The sequence below is a fragment of the Crocuta crocuta genome, unplaced genomic scaffold, assembly GCF_008692635.1.
Source record: "Crocuta crocuta isolate KB4526 unplaced genomic scaffold, BGI_CrCroc_1.0 scaffold186, whole genome shotgun sequence".
In the NCBI taxonomy this organism is placed as follows: domain Eukaryota; kingdom Metazoa; phylum Chordata; class Mammalia; order Carnivora; family Hyaenidae; genus Crocuta; species Crocuta crocuta.
Window position 1 is genome coordinate 6,381,783 of NW_027551569.1, and position 8,330 is coordinate 6,390,112.

The following is an 8,330-nucleotide window of genomic DNA, read 5'->3' on the forward strand; positions in this document are numbered from 1 at the left end:
GTCAGAGGAGGTAAGCAGAGGGAAACAGAGGGAGGAGTGGGCTCCGCCATGGGGGACCACACTGGCTCTTGTCAAAACAGGTCCTAGGGAGGAGACAGTAATGGGATGTGCCCTCAGCCCTCAAGGGGCTTGCAGCTTGACCCTGTGACCACTGTACCCCACTCCCACCCACTTGTGCATTCTTGGCATCCTGAATTCTCCTCACATCCCCACGAGCCTCAGAGCCATCTGGCAGCAGGTGGGACACTTCAGGGAACCCACTCAGCACTGTGCCACTCCCTGGATCCAGAGAGAGAAGCAGGGAGAAGGGAAAGTGTGTGCTGACTGCCTACTGCAGGATCAGTCATCAAGACCCCACGGTTACATACCCACCCCCACTTCACAGGCTGACACAGGGGACAAGAATCATTCCCTTCCCATTAGGACCCAGAAGTACCTTTGTGTTAGCGTCTTCGTGCAACAGGAACGTACTAAGTGACTCCTGAGCACAGAGTCCTGACTAGTACTTGCGTATCCACACAGGAATGAGACAGTCCCCACCACAGGCCCACAGTCCTGAGGGGATACAGACAAGCAAACACACAATGCAAGCACAGTAGGTGAGTTCTGCAATGGGGGCAGAACAGGAGACACTGGGCAGCGGTGTGCTGGCAAATGTTTAACAACTGGCTTTCCAGAAAACTCTGTGTGTGTTCATGACTTTTACTGCTATGAAGGATGCAGAGCACGTAATTTATCAATAATAAACCATACCATACCCTATTATAAATTCCATACAACTAATGGATTTTCACAGAATACTTTTGTTGATTTTTGCTAACACCTGGGTCTTGAGCCAATCCATCGTTCGAACTGACGAGCAGGTGTGGTTCTGACAGAATATTTGCTGATATTCTTGTTTCTGTTAGTAAGACAAAAACTGAGATAAAAAGGTATGCTGGGATTTCACTTATTTGTCAGTGACAGGAACAACTTCTTTGCCCAATTGGATAGCAGTTTTTAAATACCAAACGATGGGGCACCTGGGTGGTGTCCAACCGCAGTTCAGGTCATGATCTCACGGTTTGTGAGGTCCACCCCCCCCATCCAGCTCTGTGCTCACAGCTCAAAGCCTGGAGCCTGTTTTGGATTCTGTCTCTCCCTCTCTCTCTGCCCTTCCCCAACTTGTGTTCTCTCTCTCTCTCAAAAATAAATAAACATTTAATAACTGCCAAATGAATATTCCCTGGATTTTTTTTGTACAGTTCACAACGCAATGGCTACACACTCTCAAGATTAACCTGCACTTTCTCGATCACTTCCCTAAGTTTAGGCAATCAACAACCCCCGATTTATAGTATTTGCTGGTTTTCATGGTGTAAATATACACACAAAGGCTGATTTCCAGCTATCAGTGTGCTCTGATCTGAATATTTGTGTCTCTCTCAAAATTCATATGTTGAAATCCTAACGCCCACAGTGACTGTATTAGGGTGTGGAGCCTTAGGAATATGGTAAGGTCATGAAGGCGGAGTCCTCAAGAATAGGATGAATGCCCTCCTAACAGAGGCTCCAAGGGGTCCCTTGCCCCCTCTACCATGTGAGGACATAGGAGAAATAAGGTACTGGCTCTACCGCCAGGAGGGGGGCCCTCACCAGAAGACAACCAGCTTGGTGCCTTCATCCTGGACTTCCAACCTCCAGAAGTATGAGAAATATATTTTTGTTATTTATAAACTACCCAGTCTGATGTATTTTCTTACAGCAGCCCAAACAGACTAAGACACAGTGTAATATACTAAACAAAGATTCGAGAAGAGGTGCAGAGTAGCCTGCAAAATATATGCTGGTTTCACCATATGGATGCAAGGGACATAACTTCAAGAGCATAGGTGATAGCAAAACGTGCTGAAGTAATTAGGAAATGATGAATTTTTAGTATTTATTACCATACGTGAATGTTTAATAATGGCCGAGTTTAACAGCGCAGCTCGTAAAAGTCCTGAAAATGGAACAATCAGTTCTTTTGAAGCACAAACTGTAGGCAGAGACCAGAGGGGCGGGGCCTGACAAGGCCAAGTGGGCCCGGGTGAAGGGAATCTCCTAGAAGGAGGTGGGGAAGATGTTATTTTAGCAGCTGAGCAAGGAGGTTGTTATTTACAGAGAGTAATTCCTTTTTCAAGGAATTGATTTGGCCTTGAACTGGGGCAAAAGCCGCATGTCCAAGTCCAAGGCATGCTGCGGCCTTGAGGCTCTAAAGGAAGGGGAAGGGGGTGCCTGGGTGACTCAGTGGGTTAAGCACCCAACTCCTCATTTTGGCTCAGGTGGTGATCTCAGGGTGGTTCACTCTTCACGTTGCCATGGGCTGGCGGTAGGGAGCCTGCTTCGGATTATCTTGCTCTCCCTTTCTCTCTACCCATCCCCTGCTCACACTACCTCTGTCTCTCTGAAAGTAAATAAACTTTAAAAATAAATAAAGGCAGGGGGAGCACTGTGCATGATGGAGGGAGGGGCTTGGAGCCCCCAAGGGATCCAGGTGGAGAGGGAGGCAAAGGGCAGGGAACGGGGAGCTGAGTTGAGTGCTGGGCACTGCACAGGGGACCCCACCCTAGCACAGTCCCCTCCCTCAAACTTCAGGAAAAGCCACAACAAAGAGGAAAAACACTTGAAGACTTTAATCTCTTGTGAAAAATGCAGTGAAGAGGCTGAAATTTGTGTCAGGGTTAATGCACACACAGGCCCAGAAGTGGGAGAGCTCCGGGTATTCTGAGAACTGAAAATGGTTCCTCCCCCAGAGCCCGAGGTGTGAGGTGGGAAGGGGGAGAAAGATAGAGCCCCCAGAAGTCAAGATCACGGTGATGGATCCCGCCTTGTGCAGCTCAACACTGCAGTATTTTATTCCCACCCACAGGTCCCGGCCTCTTTGACTCCTTTCTGCGGTCACGCCAGGTGTAGACGCCCAACAGGCGACCCAGACCTTGCAGAGCCCCCCACCAGAGTCAGGCTAATGCCCTTGCTGGGCAGGCCTCGATCTCCTTCCCCAGACCCCAGAGGCGGTGGAGAGACAGGACTCAGGCCAAGCTCCTCCGAAGGGACCACTAACATCTGCCCCTTTGCTAACAATGACTTCTAACGGGCCCCAGGAGCCCCAGAGCCAGGACAGCAAGGATTTTCCCCCCAGCTGCAGAATGTCCCCTTCTTGGTCTCTTGAAATTCATCCCATGGTGACACAGCAGCTCCGGGCAGTGACTAACCCGGGTTTGAGGTGAGTCTTTCCGTGATGGGGCAATGAAGCCTTGGAAAAAGCTCCCTTCTACAGCGGGAGTTTCTTCTATCTGCAGTTGGCTCATCCCGAAGTCATAGAATCCTTGCCTTCCTCTTCCCCATTTTCTAAAGTCCATAAATACCCTGTTCCTGTGGGAAAAGAAGAGGGACCTCTCCTGCAAACTCCAGAATCCAGCTCTTTGTCACTCTGCTATTTGTCCCTGAGCACCTGCTCGTCTCCTGCTTCCAGGGGCTGGAGCCACAAGGCCTGTGACCACTGTGTGTTCCCGCCTCCCAGGAGCCCTCCATCCAGTGGGGAGGGGGGATGGACAAACTGACAGTTGCAACACACTGTGACATGTGTCCTAACAGAGATCAGCCCAGGGCCCTCAGGGTGGCCTGGAGACTGGGGCAGATTGGGAAAGGCTGCCCAGAGAAGCACGGATAGGACAGATGGAACAGATGGAACAGCATATGCAAAGACATGAGAAAAGAAGGCACTTTTGGGCTCTTATGTGTGGATATTGGTGTGGTGGGCTGGATTCTGTTTACATTTCTACACCCTGATGGACTGGGGCCTGGCTATGGGACTTACTTGGCCAATGAAATTTGAGCAGAAGTGACACCCATTCATTTCCAGACAGAAATGCGTGGCTCAAGAGCCAGCGTCATCTTTCTCTACCCCTGCAATTGTGGAAACACATGTCAACATAGAGCTTCTACCAGCCTGGATCCCTGAGTGACTGTAATGAACAGAGCCCCCTGCTGGTCTGAACGGCCACGTAGTCAGGAAGAAATGAACTCAATGGCTCCTTTGTTACTGCATCATAACCTAGACTGTTCCTAGCTGATACATTGGCCTGTCTCCAGAGGGCTTATACTGGGGGGTGCCCAGAAATCTGTGCTTTCAGAAAGCACCCCAGGTAGTGTTTCTGCATGTTGGAGTTTAGGAACCACTGCCCTTAACGTTTTGATATCAAGACACTGAAGACTTCTGCCCTGAGAAAGGATCGTTGCTTGGAGGCTGGCTTGGTCTGAGGCCAAGAATCTTCAGCTGCCGCTGATCAGGTGGCCATGGTGCCTCGGACAGAAGCCAGAGGCTTAAAAGCTCTGTATTACTTAGAGATCAGGTAACCTTCCTTGGAGCCAGCTCAGTTTGTATAACTCCAGCACAAATCAGACCTCTGTAGCAGGCCCAGATCTGTGCTGAGCTTTTTACGAGGTGTTCTTCTCCGAGGGAGAGCCTTCAGCAATGCACCCCTCCCTAGCCTGGCCCAGGGAGGCTGACCTCTTGGGGATATGGTACCAGCCCCCTTTCCTTCAGGACAAGGCTGATTCTTAAGAGAATCATGTAAGACTGAGGCCAGGAAGAAGGCTACAACACTAGACCCTGGCAAAGTAGCTGCTGAGTGTACCGAGCTCCCCAAAGGCTGCAGAGAGATGCATTAAGCTACCTGTAGTAGTGCCCAGACCAGGCCCAGGGGCCCTCCTTGCAACTCACATGCCACTGTCATATGGCTCTCTTCCTAAACATTGCTCCAAGTTACACATACGCTCAAGAACACGCCATGGCTCCCTATGGCTTCCCACCCATGGAATCAGGTGTTAACTTCTTGCTCTGACCTCCAGACCTTTCCAAGGGGTCTGAGCCCTTGGTCATATTGCATCATGCCTTTCTAGTCCTTTCCCCCACTGGGTTACCAACCTACCAACCTGGGAAGTTCTCTCTTCCCTCCCTTGCCCCTGTAACCCACCTGTAGCAGGTGCTGCCGATGCCCGCCCCCAGGCCCCTTTTCCTAGGCCGGTGCGTCCATTCCCTGGAACAAGGCACAGAAGGCTGCCCTTTCACCTCAAGGAAGGTCAAGCTTGCGGTGCTGTCCATGCTTCAGAGCTGCCCACGGGACCAGGCCGAGGTTACACTTCAGCTGAACCTCATCTTTGTGTGGTCTCCTCCCTCCTCCCATCCTGTTTTTCTCACTTCCTCACAGACTATTTCCCCAGACAGTACCTCCTCATAAATTACCTGCAGAAGAATTTATGTCTTGGGTTTTGCTTCCAGGAAGCCTGAGCTACGACTCCCTTGTCATTTGAGAAGTTACCCTGAGGCAATAGTGGCTTCTAACGATATGCCCAGGCAGACCTATGCCAGAGGTCACGGAACAGAGAGGCTCACAGCCCAAATTAAGCCATTTATTTATTTTATCTTTACTTTTTTTTTTTTTGAAAGAGAGGGAGGGGCGGAGAGAGAGAATCTTAAGCAGGCTCCACGCTCAGTGTGGCGTCCGACATGGGGCACGATCCCACAACCCTGAGATCATGACTGAGTGGAAATCAAGAGTCTGATGCTCAACCAGCTGAGCCACCCAGGCACCCTGAATCACACCATTTATTGAATCAAGTTAAAACACACAGTGAGAAGGAGAAAGGTAAAGAGACAGGACAACCCTACCTGAGTCCAGGGTTACGCAGCATTCATGTACCTCGTCCTCTCCGCCACAGAGCCTTCTCTCCCGCTGGTGTGGCTGCAGAGGTGAGACCTGAGGGCAGGCCAAGGGCAAGAGCTGGAGGTGGTGCCCAAAGTAAGCACACAAACTGCCTCTACTGGGGAAGACTCAAGGTCAAGTATACCTGTTCACACTGCAGCACCCCAGTGAGCTTGAGCCAGCTGAGCATCCGCTCACCAGCTGTGGGTTCTATCCATGTTTCTTGGAGGTCACCAGGGAGTGGTCAACATAGGAGTGACATTGCTTCAATCTAGAGAAGACGTGATCCCTGCCTCATAAATCCCTAAGGTTTACTTGGTCTTCTCATTCCTTGTCTGTAAGTAACATTCTCATTTGAGCTATATTCCACCCATGTATGTTCTATTTATTCTATCTGTGTCTAAAAAATCTCATAAGCCACTTGCTTCTATACTTAATTTCTCTCATTTTCTATAGCAAAATTGAATATTCATAAATAACATGGCAAATTCAAGACAGTTCCTTTTTCTGGAATTACCATCTCTTACCCACTGGTCTAAAGAGCTTTGTGTCACCCCAAATATAAAACCACGTCCTTTAGTAACAGAACTCGGACTCAGCTCAGGTTTTGAGCACTGGTCTGACTGGTTCTAAGTCCAGTGTGCCATGTGATGTGTTGTTTGGGAACATAGCCTATCTCGCCTACAGATGGTAGGGACCTGCCCACACACACACACACACACAGTGCTTGCCCAGGGTGGGCCCTTGAATGATGTCTGGGGTTCAACTGACTCCATTAGCATTTTAGAAACAGCTCAGCCAGTTTACTTTCCTGTGTCATGATCACTGCACTTAAAAAGCCAGAGGGCAGAAGCAAGCTTCCCCCTCCAGCAAAGCTATGAACAGGGTATGTGCTAAATCCTGGTTTTCATTGGCCAGATTCAGCCTGCAAATAACCAGTGTCCTGAGATCTCTCCAGATTCAAGAAAGCAAACTCCTGCCCCCATGCGACTATAAAACCAGGAGCCTCCATCCCTTTCCAGCTGGTCCACCCATCACAGCACTAAAAGCTGAGCTTTTATATGTGAAAAGTGCTTGCCAAATTCCCAGAATAGCCGTGGCAGGAAATTGAATAACAAGGTAAAAGTGTAACCCTGTACTACACCCTTAATATTGGAGGGGAGAGGGTGGTACAGTCCATTAAGAAATAAAAATCTTACTGTTGGCCAGTCCAGCTCATACACAGAGCTCTACTTGAGGCTCAAGCCACCAATTCCAATCCACACAGAAGTAACTGGAGATGGACTCACCCTCCTCCGTGGAACAAACCTTCAGCTCCACAAAAGGTGTGGGGTCTTCGTTCTAGCCATTCTGCTCTGCCCCATAAGGGGTCACCTTTGCCCAGTTAGTAGGAACCTCTCTCCTTTATGCACTTTCTCTTCTTTTCTCTCTCACTTCAGATGCTTCTGGATGGGGATGACGAAGATGATGATGGTAACAGCTAACATTTACTGAGTCATAGGTTAGGTTCCTGAGAAGATACCCCAAGACCAGCGTGCACCACGTGCTGCTGGGATCGGTGTGCACAGAGAGGGAGGAAAAAGAAGCAGGATTGGGCAGAGGGAGAAGTGGAGCTGAGCTGGAAGCCCAACAAAGGCCTCCATCAATCCCATGGAAAGTTCCAGGACTTGTGTGACGTTTCAGGGTTGTCCCGAGTTGAGGCAAGGGGGCCAGGCCTTTATAGCAACTTGTACATCAGTCGTTGGATGCAGGCCACTCCCAGAAAGAGGCCCTGGCCTTGGGGCAACACGCTCATCTTCAGCTGGGGCGATGCTTATAAAGGACTCCCAGTGGCTGGGGACAGAAGTCCTCCGTTCCCCAAGTGCGGACTGGGTGGCACCTCCCAGCTCCCACAACAAGCGCTCATGCCATGCCCAGTCCCGTCCTACGCCCGCCACATTCTCTCACTTAATCCTCACAGCAATCCTATGAGGTAGGCACTAGAAAGGTAGGCACACCTTTCTGTGTGTGGAAACCGATGCACAGAGAAGTTTAGTAACTTGCCTGATGTCACACAGCCACAGAGTGGTCGAGCCGGGATTTAAACCCAGGAAGTCTGACTCTCTGATGATCATATGCCCACCGCTCCTCCCATCTAGAAGAAAGGCCAACAAAAACTGGACAGGGATTTTTTTTCCCCCCAAACATGTAGAACAGTGTCTAGCACATAATAAGCACTCAAAATGTTTTGAATGAATGGATTGGTTCACAAAGGGAAAACTCCAGTGCTGTGTGCTTGGAGAGCAACTGGGTGTCTGGCTCCACTTCTCTGCTCTCTACCCTCTTCCATGGGTGGGCTTTGTCCTCGGGATGGTTTCCATCGAGGTCACAAGATAGACCCAGGGCTCCCTGTATCTGTGTCTTTATCAGGAGGAGCGAGATATACTACTATATCCACCAGAAGATGTCAGTGTCATACTCCGCACTTCACAATCTGAACTGATCACCGAGGCAATCCATCCCCTGCCTAATGACCCTTACCTACTTCCATTCTGCAGCTGAGGGTTTGGGGTCATTGGCTACCCTCAGATCCTGTGGGAGAAGCAGAACAAGAAGAAAGAAGTC

At 49.9% G+C, this 8,330-nt stretch overlaps 1 long non-coding RNA gene across 1 annotated transcript; it reads right to left on the reverse strand.

Annotated features, from left to right (window-relative positions):
• Positions 1 to 797: 797 nt before the first annotated feature.
• Positions 798 to 7,165, reverse strand: LOC144220409 (uncharacterized). Its single transcript, XR_013331734.1, has 3 exons — positions 7,016 to 7,165; positions 5,693 to 5,780; positions 798 to 901 (listed from the first exon to the last, which is right to left on the reverse strand). It is a non-coding gene; the product is annotated as an uncharacterized LOC144220409 (long non-coding RNA).
• Positions 7,166 to 8,330: the final 1,165 nt, after the last annotated feature.